The sequence below is a fragment of the Sycon ciliatum genome, chromosome 3 (genome assembly GCF_964019385.1).
Source record: "Sycon ciliatum chromosome 3, ocSycCili1.1, whole genome shotgun sequence".
Classification (NCBI taxonomy): Eukaryota; Metazoa; Porifera; class Calcarea; order Leucosolenida; family Sycettidae; genus Sycon; species Sycon ciliatum.
The window spans coordinates 44,113,790-44,128,047 of NC_088645.1; the positions used below are offsets into that span (position 1 = coordinate 44,113,790).

At 50.2% G+C, this 14,258-nt stretch overlaps 1 protein-coding gene across 1 annotated transcript in view; it reads right to left on the reverse strand.

Moving 5' to 3' along the window:
* The window catches only part of LOC135813121 (E-selectin-like), a 109,521-nt gene that overhangs the window by 46,885 nt on the left and 48,378 nt on the right, over positions 1–14,258 (reverse strand). The window lies entirely within an intron of this gene.

A 14,258-nucleotide genomic window follows, 5' to 3' on the forward strand; every position in this document is an offset into this window, starting at 1 on the left:
GTTCGGGCCTGATTGGAAATTTTTATTTCCATTGCTATCAGGTTCGGCCTCATTTCCTCTGTGCTGCGCTGACGAGTCCACAAAGGACGAAACAGTTCTGTCCGCAGATTGAGTATTCTCAACAGTATATTTCACTTCCATCGACTAACTAAACAATGAATGAATGAAATGAATGAAACAATGAAAAACACTAAAACCACCAGGTAGTTATAGCGTGAAAATGACAGTGTATATGAGAAAAGCATACACATACAACATACAGCTACAGCGCACACAGCAAACCGCACATAGCGCATGTAGCGTATACTACGTCGTAATCATCAGCGGTACGACAGAGTCGGGATACAAATGCATTGAAACGAACACAATGTCACAAGCGAGAAGGCCTTTCACTCTCGAGAACTTGTGGTTTCACAACAGCCCTCTTAAATCTTCTGTGTATAATCTTTTGGTATTGAGTGTTGAATGTTGCCAACAGTATTCTGATTCATGGTTCTTCGTTTTGTGTAATGGACGTCATGGATATCAGTTACTGGTGAAAGTGTTGGAGGCTGTTTCCAAATCATTCATAAGCCTGACGTTTGTATTCAAATGGAGAGTATTATCTATTTGTTTAACCAGTAGAATGTTGTGTTAGTCTTGGCTTGTCGTGCCAGGTTGTTGTCACTAGTTTTGTTTCCTACTTGAATTTTGTCCCTGTGTGTACATCGATATCTTTCACTCACGTGGTATCTTGCCCGAATATTTTGTGCTACATTTTTGGCATTGTTTACGTATTATTTATCATTATCCAGTATTTATTATTCCCGTAGCTATGCAGAAGACGTTATTTCAGTAACGTCTGGCGCTGGCCAGGGTCCACGCAGCTTTAATTTGGTGTTTGTTTGTGGCAGACAGACCTAAGTCTGGCGCTATCCCGTACCTATCCCGTACCATCAAGAGTACTGTACCATCAAGAGGACCGTACCATTAAGATAATGAGGATGTATGCGAAGTGTATCGGTTGCATGCATGCAGGCCGATAGTGCAGTGCGATCAAGAGTTGCGTAGTGCAGACACGTTACTGGTCAAGCGAGCTAAGACAGAGATCCTTGGAATGCATGCAGGGCGATAGTCCAGTAAACACTTATATGTATGCGAAGTGTCTCGGGGGAATGCATGCAGGGCGCTAGTGCAGTAATGTCTGGCGCTAGTCAGGGTCCACACAAACTGATATGTATGCGAAATGTATAGGGGGAATGCATGCAGGGCATGCAGGGCGATGGTGCAGTAACGTCTGGCGCTAGCCAGGGTCCACACAAACTGATATGTATGCGAAGTGTATAGGGGGAATGCATGCAGGGCGCTAGTGCAGTAATGTCTGACGCTAGCCAGGGTCCACACAAACTGATATGTATGCGAAGTGTATAGGGGGAATGCATGCAGGGCATGAAGGGCGATGGTGCAGTAACGTCTGGCGCTAGCCAGGGTCCACACAAACTGATATGTATGCGAAGTGTATAGGGGGAATGCATGCAGGGCGCTAGTGCAGTAATGTCTGGCGCTAGCCAGGGTCCACACAAACTGATATGTATGCGAAGTGTATTGTTTGTTTTCTTTATTTGAATTCGCTAAAACCAAACGGACAGAACTGTCCAGTGACAAGGGAGTGAATGATGAGCGTCATAATCACTATGCATCAAACCATCTCAGGACAAAATGAGACAGACTATATTAAGGGAGGGTCTGCACAACACTTGTACATAAAGGGGAGTACGAGAACAAAGGCGCGGCAGAAGTCGAAGCAAGAAAGCAATCAACGCCAGAGATATTTTTGTCCACCAAAAACAGAGAGAAGAGAGAGAGAGAGAGAGAGAGAGAGAGAGAGAGAGAGATCCGAGAGCGAGAGAGAGACAGAGAGAGAGAGAGACTAACAAATGAGGGCTGAGACCTCTACAGCAGGGCTTTACGTCTGAAAACAACCGCACGAATTAACAAGCAAGTTGTCAGAGAACAGGGAGAGAGACGGGCAGGCAGGCCAACAGGCAGGCATATAATAAAAATATGGCGATAGTGATCCGTCTGACCTCAAGGGTTCATGCTGTGTGGAACAGCAGCAGTGCGAAATTGGGCCGGGTGCGGTATGGCCCGCACCTCGCTGGGCAACGCATTCCAGAGCCTAGCTCCTTGGAACGCGAGACAACCCTTACCCAGCTCAGTGCGGGTTGGCGGTGGCCTTAGACCCATAGATAATTGCAGCCGAGTAGGAGCGCCACTGGTTGGTAGCAACAGCACTTGCAGTGTGGGACTAGCACGGGAGTAGCGGCAGCGCCAAACCAGGAAGATGAGCTTCGGGATGAAAATCTCCCGGACACGGTAGGCGCCGAGTTGGACTAGCAGGTTTCTGGCAGAGGTGCGCGGCGAGCATCCGTACACAGCTCGAGCCGCACGATTCTGCAGAACTTGGAGACGGTCCAGGTGCTTACCCGCCAGCGATGCTGAGAAGGCATTGGAGCCATATGAGAAATCAGGCATGATCACCGACTTGAAGTACTGGATGCGGCTTTGCATGCTGAGGCAGCGGCGCATCCGCCACAGCACACCGACTTTCTTGGTGAGGCGGGCAACGCACCTATCCATCTGGGCGTTCCAAGACATGGCGCTGTCAATGTGAACTCCGAGGTAGCGAGCAGAAGAGACAGATGGCAGCTTAGTCGCATGACACCATACGTCCAGTTCAGGTTGCGCTTCTAGCTTCCCAGCCGGCACTACCAATGCCTGACTTTTTGATGCATTAAGGATCAAACCTCGCTGCTTCAGCCAGTCAGCAATGCATGTCACTGCTCTGAAGAGAGTGGCGGTCAGTTCCTGTTGTGTTGGGCGACTGCAGGTCAGTGCGATGTCATCTGCGAACTGGATGGACTCAGCTTGCTGGGCAACAGATGGTATGTCCCGGGTGTAAAGGCTGAACAGCAGTGGACCTAATACCGACGCCTGTGGTACTCCAAAGGAGCAGGCTGCGACTGTGCTAAGCTGGGATCCCAGCTGGACAATCTGGCAGCGATCAGACAAGTATGACATGAGCCACTGGAGCGCTGTTACAGTGACGCCCACACAGAAGAGATCTTCGACTAGTTGCTGGTGGCGAACCTTGTCGAACGCCTTCGACATATCCAGGAGGACCACACCCGTGAACATGCGGCGGTCTCTTGAGGCGAGGATCCTGTTTACCATCAGTACAAGGGCATCCTCCGTGGAATGTCCTGACCGGAATGCAAACTGTGTGCTGGGCAGAGAACCAGCCATATCCAGAAAGGTGACAAGTGCCTTCTGCACCACCTTCTCTAGCAGCTTCGAGAGAATTGGGAGCAGGAACACAGGACGGAAATTGTTGGCGACAGATGGATCGCCAGCCTTGTGCAATGGGGTCACATACGCACGCTTAAAGCCAGCGGGTACAGTGCCGGAGGTCAGGGACGCATTGAAAAGTGCTGCAAATGATGGTGCTAGCAGGTCGGCACAGTACTTTAGAAGTAAGCCTGGGATGTTGTCGCTCCCGGTTTCTTTGCGCGGGTCGATGCGCTTCAAAAGCTGTTCAGCATCGCAGGCACGCACATGTTGGAATGAGGTCAGAGCAGACCGAGGCTGTGGTCCCTGAGGCATAGAGAGAACTGAAGGTCGAGCATCATCAGAGACTACCTTGCCAAACGTGGACGCAACATGTTCGATGTCGCATGTCGGCTGGATTGATTGTCTCTTGCGTCCAGTCACAGTATTTAGGACTGACCATAACTTGCGTGGGTTCTGGCAATTATCTTGGCACTGACTTTGGAAGTACTGGTTGCGTTTGCACCTGTTTGTATTCGCAGCAACCGAGCGGGCACGTCTATAGGCTGCGTGAGCTTCAGAGTTGGCTTTGTCAGCAAGCCACTTTCGATGCAGGCGACGCTTCAGCTGGTTTATCTTGTATAGCTCTCTGTCAGACCATGGAGGATGGAGCTTGCCTGTCTTAATCTTGCATTGCTGCAATGGCGCATGCCTGTCGAGGACAGAAAGGAATCGTTGATGCCAGTGGTCCCACATGGCTTGCACATCAGAGTCTGGTGGGTACACATGAAGTTCAGCAGCAGCTAGGTCAAGTCGGAAGGCAACCAAGTCAATGTTATCCGTCAGGCGAAATTACTGGTCAGTCGGCGACACGAATTTTTCACAAAAATTTGCGTTTCACCGGCTGGGAGAGTGTGCGTGTACTCGAGTCTCATCCTGAGCACGTTTTTTCTTCTTTTTTTCAGCTCCCGTTTAGCTGTATTTTCATTGCAAAGCCGTCCTCGATTGTTGTGTTCGTTGTTCAAACGAAGTGGACATTCAATCATGAAGGCAGAGGACATAGGAGCCTGATTGGAGTTTCTCGTGGCATAGGACGGCCACACAGAGACACTTTAGGATTTTCTGAATATAAAATACCGTACGCACTGTAGATGGGCAACACTACAACAATGCAAGTCTGGAGGTAGCCATTGCAGGCTTCGTCTTCAAGCTCTGCGAGTTCTCTACTGCAAGCATGCACGCATGCGCACACTATACATATGTACATGATTACATCACTACATCTCCCCCTTCAAATAAAAAACAAAAAGAAGAAGAAGAAATCAAAATAAAGGAACAAAGTGAAGAAGGAAAAGCCAATTAATTAAAGAGAAAAAACAAAAAGAAGAAAAGGAAAAAACCGAAGCGAATGCGCATGCCATGCGCCAGTCATTAAAAACTGCAAATCACTGAGAAAAACAAAAACAAAACACCACCACGCTACATACTACCGACAAGCGGCTGTGAACGAGGAAGAAAACAAAACAAAAAAAGTTCAGCACAAAAAAAAACGGTAAAATGGTCTCTACGTGTCCATGGACACACTGTCCCGCAGCAGCAGCAGCAGTCATCCATAAGCCGCTCTGGCCTTCTCTGTAAGGGTTACCTGACGGCCAGAACGGGTTTTCATGCCATCATGAAATCGCTTGGGAGACTCACTGGCTGGTGAGCTGGTCTGATCCCTGCAGACATCGCTAGGAGAAACTGGACGAGGCGAAGAACACGCGGGTGAGGCGTCAGCAAGTGCAGAACGGGTGAGAGGGGCCTCAGCTTCCGTTGACGCTGGCACCAATGGCTCACTACCTGTCGCCGATTGTGGTGCGGCCGGGCTAGTCGGAACCGGAACACTAACAGGAGGCGTGGACATCGGTGACTTGGGTACGGAGGCAACAAACTCAGGCCAATCAGACGATGCAGCAGCAGGTGAGACCAATTCTCTGACATGTTGGCGGTTACGAAGCAGAATCCGGACACCGTCGGTTACTCCCACTTGCCTCCCGTACTGCTCCACCACGGTCCACTGCTTGGCTGGATCATTGTATCCGTCATGGAGGATCACCCGCTTGCCCGCCTGCAGATGTGGCAAGGCCTTCACTCCACGACGAGCGTCATGATCACGTGCCATTGTGGCCTTGGCTCTCAGCTGGATGCTGGGGTTGACAATGCGAGGAGGGATCATGGTAGGAACTCTGCTACGCAATGGGCGAGAGAACAGAGCCTCGTTTGGAGAGGTTCCCAACATGCGGTGTCGGGAATGTCGGACGTCGAACAGAACCTGGTTCAGTCGTCGACGGAAAGGTAAATGAGGCTTCAGTGCCACCATTCTTTCCTTGACGAGATGATGGAGTCGTTCCACCATGCCATTGGAACGTGGATAACGTGGGCTGGAGCGGATGTGACGAATGCCCAGCCGCTGCAAGAAGGTGGTCATCTGCTCCGACACAAACTGTGGCCCGTTATCCGAAACCAGTACAGACGGTAGACCGAATAGGGCAAACACTTCATCTAGCTCGTCCACGATAGCTGTAGTGGTTGTAGAGGACAGAACCTTGAGGATAGGGTACCGGGAGCCATAATCAATGAGGGAGAGAACAGAGTGGCCCTCAATAGATACCAGGTCGATTGCCAGTTTCTCCCACACGCCTTCAATCTCAGTGGGGAGAAGATCTTGCGGACTGTTTGTGCGACGTCGCCAACACTCGGAGCAACGTTCCACATACAGACTAGCGTCCTTGGTGAGCCCTGGCCACCAAACCCTCTGCCGGAGGGAATCTTGAAAGGCTTCCTGGCCCGGGTGTCCCTCATGCGCTAATGCCATGACGGAATGGCGTAGCCCTTCTGGTATCACAACACGTGCCGACAATAGCAACACACCGTCAGCTGCAGTGAGTTGATCTCTGACGAGATAGTACGGCTGCTCAGCGGGCGAGGCATCGCGCCAGGATGAGGTGAGCACACGCTGCAGGACACTGTGGAGCGTTGCGTCGTCTTGAGTGGCACGGCGGATCTCCTCAAGGTTGACTGGTGCTGCCTCAAGAACCATGTTGACGTACTCATTCAATGACCGGGACTCAGCTGGAGACGAGACAGTGGTCTTCAGCGGAGCACGAGACAAGGCGTCAACGCACAACAGTTGCTTTCCTGGGATGTGCTTGAGTGAGTACGAATACGGCATCAGAGAGACTAGCCAACGCTGGAGACGTGGTGGGACGTCATCGAACGGCTTCTGAACTATATGGAGCAGTGGTCTGTGATCCGTGAAGACGTCCACATCCCGGCCCAGAACGTACTGGCGGAAACGAGTTAGAGCGAATACCACACCCAACATTTCACGCTCCATCTGCGAATAGCGTGTCTCCACATCAGTCAATGATCGGCTGGCACAAGTGACTGGCACCCACTGGCCCTTGTCGTCGTGCTGCCAGAGGATAGCGCCCAAACCTTGAGGCGAAGCATCGCAGCTGACAGCCGTACGGACATCTGGAGATGGGCGGAAGTACGCCAATGTCTGCAGAGATGAAGCGACTGCCTGCTTTACTGCGTTGAATGCCGCAATCAGGCTCTCAGTAGCTACAAATGGCTCTGGCTGCTTGACGATCGAACGAAGTGGCTCAGTTACTTGAGACAGCTGAGGAACAAACTTGCCCAGATAGGTGACCATCCCGAGAAAACGCTGAACGTCGGCGAGGCACGTGGGCTCCGACAGTTCACTGATAGCTTGAAGCTTGCATGTGTCGGGTTGAACACCTTGCTTCGTCAGGACATGGCCGAGATACTTGACACATGTCAGTCGAGTGCGGCACTTGCCCCAGTTGAGGCAGAGATTAGCAGCTTTGAGTCGTTCCAAAACGCTAGCGAGCCGTGCATCGTGTTCCGCCCGGTTGCGACCATACACCAAGACGTCATCTATATAGACAACAACACCAGGCAAACCCGAAAGGAGATCAGTTACAACACGCTGAAATATCTCGGGAGCACAGGATATGCCAAATGGCAGTCGTTTGAAACGATAGAGACCACAGTGTGTGGTAAACGTGGTAAGCGGTCGGGATTGGTCGTCAAGCAAGAGCTGGTGAAAACCAGACTCTGCGTCCAAAACCGAGAAAACCTCCGCTCCCGCAAGCTCCGCAGTAATCTCATCAATGGTTGGCAATGAACGTCGCTCTCTAACAATAGACTTGTTCAACTGCCGATAGTCAACACATAAACGCAAGGTGCCGTTTGACTTACGGACTGGGACGATCGGCGATACCCATCCAGACGCTTCCTTAACTGGCTCGATGATATCTGCCTTGACAAGACGATGCAGTTCATGTTCAATGTCGGCCTTGGCGCTGAATGGGGGACGTCGTGCTGGTTGAGCCACCGGCCTAGCTTCAGCATCCACGGAGATGGAAATTGGTGCGGTGTCAACCAAATTGCCAGTGTCCACCAGGTGCGCTGGAACCAACAGCTCAAGTTCAGAGATCACATCCTGGCCGAACAGAATACGATGTTTCCCATGGGGTACAACAAAACAACTACAAGACATGGTACGCGTAGGAGATGCAATGGTTACATCAGCCATGCCTAAAGTTGCAATCTCCCCGCCTGTGTACGCCTTGAGGACACGATTACTGCTGCGGGTAGGCTGGACAATGTCATCGGTGAGAATAGTACGGCTTGCACCGGTATCCAGCAAACCTTCACACTCCTTGCCATCCACCAATAGCGATGCGAGGAACTGGCGGTGTGACCCGGTCTGCTCAGCCATGTACACGGTGTCATAAACCAAATGAGCCTGGTCAGCTAGGTCGGCGGGCTCCTCGTCGACGGCGTTAGCATCTAATCCAGAGCGTTGCGACTGACATACGGCCGCAAAATGTCCGACCTTGCTACAACTGCGACAGCGGATGTTGGCTGCAGGGCAAAACGACTTTCCCTTAGCATGTGTACGGCCACAGTACTTGCAAGAACCAGATACTGTACGTGGCTGTCTGCGTTGCTGTCTGGTCGCACTAACGGCAGCCACTGAGCTGAACTGATTGGCAGGCTCTGCCGGCGGATCATACAGCTTACTCTCCGCATAGGAGGTCTCCAGTGCCACTGCTTTGGTGATGGCATCTGCGAGGGTGAGTTTGGACTCCTTGAGCAACTCGCGACGAACTTCGGGGGATTTCAAACCTGCAACCAACTGGTCTCGCACCTGGGAGTTAACCACGCTGTCCACATCCGTCGCCCCGAACTTACATAAGTCCACTCTCTCTCGTAAACGGCCAACGAAGGTGGAGACGGATTCCTCCGGCCCTTGTTTGAGCTGCCGGAATTTGTGACGTTCCGACGTCGTATTGATGGTGGGACGGAAGTGCGCCAGAACGGCGTCCGTCAGTGCTACGTACTCGTCTCCAGGAGAACCATCATCATTTGCTGGCGGAGAAGGAATAACCAGACCCTTCACAACTTTGCGAACTGAGAGTCCGGCCAAATTCAAAAATAAACGCTTTTTGTCAGCAGCAGTAGAAACATTACAAATTGCTAAGTAGTCATTGACATCCTCGAGCCAAAGCTCAAAATCGGCCCCGATGTCGCCGGCGTAATCGGGTACAAAATCCTTGGGCACTCTGCCCTTCGTTGTCATCTTGACCTGTTCACTGCGCCAATGTAGATCCTGTTCACTGCGCCAATGTAGATGGGCAACACTACAACAATGCAAGTCTGGAGGTAGCCATTGCAGGCTTCGTCTTCAAGCTCTGCGAGTTCTCTACTGCAAGCATGCACGCATGCGCACACTATACATATGTACATGATTACATCACTACACGCACGATGCTGAGATCAATTTGCGCGATATCAAATTGTTTGTGATCTACCACATTGAGCAGAACGGGATCCAGACACAAGCTTACCGACGGTTAGGCTGCCGACCTGACTGGGCAAATGATCCCTGGCTTCACCAGACGCCAGAAGTCGGACACCATGTCCTTTGCCGCGACGTCCATCTCCAAAAAGAACTCCATCTTCGTCGTGAAAAGGCTTGAAATACTCAATATTCAACCGAGATTCGCGGTCTCACCCTTTCTCAGATCGAATAATTTTTTGTTGTAGCAGTTGCAGGGCAGATCCCTGCCACTACTTCAACAGAAGATGGCTCCAAAGCATGCCTGGAACAAGCCATATCGAGGTTGCAAGGCACCCCTCTCAGCACTTTTTTTGAAGAAATTCGAAATTTCAATGGTGGAAGATATACTATGAAGAGAATTTCAAAAAGTATGTTTCGCGGAGCGATCGCTCAACCTACGTCATTCAAACTTTGCAGGATGGTTCAGACGTACATGCTAGGCATGGAACCACAGAAGATGATATCATAGCTGACACACAGAGTCACACATACAGCAGATTCGTGTGCACAGATACTAAATTAGTGGACGTCGTCATCTTCTTCCCGCTGATCTCAAATGTACTATGACGTGCTATTTCGCCTGACGTAAACGGCGACGCACACGCTGCTTGGGGATGTCTGGCCGGGCATGTCTTGCATTGAAGGTTGCTTCAACTCCAAAGTGGTCACTGAGTGTAAGCGGCAGGACTCGGCAATCATGCAAATCCTTATCCTCTGTAGTCAGTATCAGGTCAATAGTAGTGCCAGCTGGACACCGAGGTGAGACTCGCGTAACGGAGTGGACCAGTGTATAGGGGGAATGCATGCAGGGCATGCAGGGCGATGGTGCAGTAACGTCTGGCGCTAGCCAGGGTCCACACAAACTGAAATGTATGCGAAGTGTATAGGGGGAATAGTCCAGCGTCCCAAACTTCAAAAAAAATTCCGTTTCAGTCTCAAGCAGACAACCTGGGTTCTTCACTACGGCCTAAAGTATGTATACCTGACCTGGATTCCGCTTGTTGTCATCTTCAGAGTTAGGGCAGAAGCTCAGGAGAAGCCAATTCCTCCGCTCTCGTCGGCGATACTGCGCACCATCTGGGGGTGCACAGTTCACGGAAAGGAGCGCCTTTTTCAAATTTTTGAGGATGACGACGACACCGACAGGATACTCTTTGAAATGTAGAATTGCATTTTCGTTTGGTAGTTGCATAGTAGTTGCGTTTCGCGCTGTTTGAGTGCCTCCTGCCCACCGCCCACAGTATGGTAGACACCTTTTGACATGATGGAGGAAGAGGCCGTGGAGCTTCTTAGGCCTCGTCCTGGGAATGGCGTTGTATCGCGGGAATTTTGCTTGTGCCATTGCGTTCAATGCATCGCAGGAAAAGCAAACCCGATTTACTTTGCAGAGTTGGGAAACTTTGTTTGAAGCTGCTAAATGCAGGCAGGACGAGCTATACCTTCTTGTGCGATAGCCACTGCACTGAGGAGAGCGTCCGCGGATGGTACCACCGCAAGTGCTACAGTACATACACTAACAAAACGTTGCTGTGTCGGCTGCCACTTGGACGTGGCCATGACTTTTCAAGCCATTCAGAATTGGAGGAGATACATGTATGTGATGATGGAACACCATGTACCAGCAAAGCATAGAACAAGGAGAGATGTACAATGATTGAATCCACATCTGCAGACTTGTGCCTCATGACATGTGCATCTAGCAGAGTTGGAGAACAACGCAAGAATGTTGGCTTTCGCTCCAGAATGGCCCAGATTGCGTTGCAGCGGAAATCCACTGTCAACGCCGGAGCAGGCTACAGTGCCTTCACCCACCCGGCCACTATGCACCGGCAACGAAGTGGCAAAGGGAGTGACCAGCTGTCGGCCTACGAAACATTTGACAGCCTGGTGCTGTATATACAGTCCGAGTTGAAGTCTGCAAAGGCCTTGCCCATGAAGCTTCTCACGGATAAGTACAATACCTGCAAACGGCACCAGCTTGGCCGACCATCACACTCCGCCTTAGTATCCAACTTTCATGCTGAAAAAGAAGATAATGAGCTACTTGGGGACCAGGTGAGTTCTTGGCATTGTTGAATGTGTAGAAATAATTTGATCATGTTTTATTGTTTGGTCATGACCAAGGAAATCCAAATAACACATACGCTCAACTACAAGATCACATGATCGCATGTACACACCAGATCATGAGTCCTGACTCAACTCATGCACAGCAACTAAAAGCCGCTAAGTTCATTTCACACGCGCGCTCGGGAAACGGCACATACCGCATGCATAACATAACACGATGCGCTACTATCATAAATGTCTGGGTGGCCAAGGAATGCCACAATGTGTATGTAGACGTGAACACTACAGTGCCTGACATCTACAACATAGGAATGCATTAAATGGAATGCAAGTGTTCATGCTCATGTAATGTGGTAGTCTTTGGTTGAATTACGTTCGTGGCTGTTACACGTATTATTACGACCAGCTTGGCTCTCGCGCTACTTCACACGGTACACATGTAGGTCAGAATAAATCAGGGCTTGTGGTCCGAGTCAGAGTGATGTCCAAAGCTGACGCCAGTATTCTAGGCTGACTTCATGCAAGAAGAGACAGAATTTTAAACTGGTTGTTTTCTAAACACAATTGTATAGCCCGTGATAACGCGGACATGCGAACTTGACTTGTTTAAGGATCGAATTTCATTGGCGTGTTTCATTTGCGTTTTGTGTTTGAACTGTGTGTGTTCCTTCAGCAATTGACATGATGTATTGTAAGTGGCATGGGTATACAGGTGCACTCTTCACGGAGCAACCACTTGTCTCTGTCGTCTGCAAACGGTCCGATGGCCGGTAATATACCCAGTCATTGCCGAACAGTCATACTAGTAACGCACCTGGCCCGACTCCAACCATCCCAGTCCAGCCGGTCGCCGCAGATTTCCTGCCCGCATCCAAGTCCACTCCGCACCCCGGTGTCCGGCAAGAGAACGGGCCCAATGCCAGGAGTTACGACGGGCCCACTGCCAGGAATTACGATAGGCTCACTGCCAGGAGTTACAATAGTCCCGCTGCGATATCCGCTGGGCTTGTCCCCGCCAATGTCGTGTTGCCCACTCATTTCGGCTTCAAAGGATCCGCTACTCCGCCGCGTCAGGTGAACACCAGTGGATCAGTTTCATCTCTGGGTACTACATCAGCCTCCAGTACAGATGTGTCGGCTAGTACGGCTTTGACTACAACCTCGGGTGCTAGGCAACCAGTGGTGGCTGCGGTGTCTTCTACAGCGCCATCTCAACCACGGTCGCAGCAGATTCTTGCTGATCTCTAGCCTGCTATGTGGTGTGTGCGCGCGCGGACGCGCACACACAATGCCATGTGTTGTGCGGTGTGTGTGTGCGTGCGTGTGGGGTCTGTGTATGTGTGTGTGCGAGCGCGCGCGCACAATGCCATGTGTTGTGCGGTGTGTGTACGTGTGTGTGTGTGCGCAACTGCATGCACACAATGCCATGATGAGGGTGAAGGCAGTTTTGACAGTGGATTGGACTGTAAGTCCCACTGTGAATCGGACAGTGAGTCTGAAAGCTAAGGCTGGTGGACCGCACTATTGAAGTTTTTAAATTGATTTGAATTTGAATTGTACTTTTCAACTCTGCAGCAAATGACAAAATTTAATACACTACTGCGCTATTATTTACATCTTCCATATCGCTCGTTTGCTAAAATCAGCTTATGATCGCTATCGCTCTGCCGTTTTTCGGTGTTCTTTGCTTCGCTCGTGCTAGCTCTCTTCCGCTGGTGTTGTCGAGATAGTGTCCCAATAAATGAAATCCTCTCATACGAAAGATCCATGTTTGGGGGAGATTTTGGTCAAATTTTACAACAAATCAATCTGTGCCATCTCTAATCACCATCAATAGGAAATGAACGCTCGGCAAAGGGCAACCATGATCTACAAATCATCCAAACACAAGAACAAATTCACATCGACTGCACTAATTTTCAATAAAGTATCGTATCACATGCTGCCAATTTCAATCAAGGAGTCGTAAAATAACGTAAAATAACGACTTCCGTAACGAAACCTAAAATTGGTTCACCCTAGCTTATGCCCTAGTTCTGGACATGACAACAAGCCGTTTCGACATCCCTAGGACATGGTCTTTCCACCCATGCAAAGCTCAGGTTGTCTGCTTGAGACTGAAACGGGACTTGCAAAACAACGTCTTTTAGATTTGGGCCGCAGGACCAGAATGCATGCAGGGCGCTAGTGCAGTAATGTCTGGCGCTAGCCAGGGTCCACACAAACTGATATGTATGCGAAGTGTATAGGGGGAAAGCATGCAGGGCATGCAGGGCGATGGTGCAGTAACATCTGGTGCTAGCCAGGGTTCACAAACACAGTGTACCAGAGAGAGTTGTTATATCGAGAGCAGACCACTTTATGACTAGTGATTTACATACACAACCTCGGGGAGCCAATGTCTCCATAAGCTGCCACATACCAACTAAATACAAATCCATGCACTTCAAACGAGCTGACTTGCACGCCTGGCCCTTTTCACGAACCCAGACAAAAGTGCACCGGGGAGCCCAAGCCGGGATCCCGGGTGCCTTGGGGCGAGATCCCGCCTCGCAGGGCCAGCCCGTTTGACATTTAAATGCACAACAGGTTTTGAGTGGATTTGTGTGCAAGGCCGAAGTCCCACTAGCAGGCTGGCTGGCCTGCCTGTCGACCAACCCGGGAAGCGCATGTAGGCCGATAGCATAATATAACGTATATGTATATATTATAACAAGGGACCGAGTGTATTATTATCGAGTAATATAGACCAGTATAAAAACCGAGGCGAAGCCGAGGTTTTTAGAACTGAGGGTTTTATAACTGATCGATATTTCTCGTTATCACTCTTCTATATCGACCTCCACTAATTCTCGTGATCCTTGACTGGTCCTATATTACCCATATCGCCGCAATATCCACCGCTTATATCGACCACTTGTATCGATCACTTAGGCATTGTAATCTTTCGATTTTGGAGGGACTT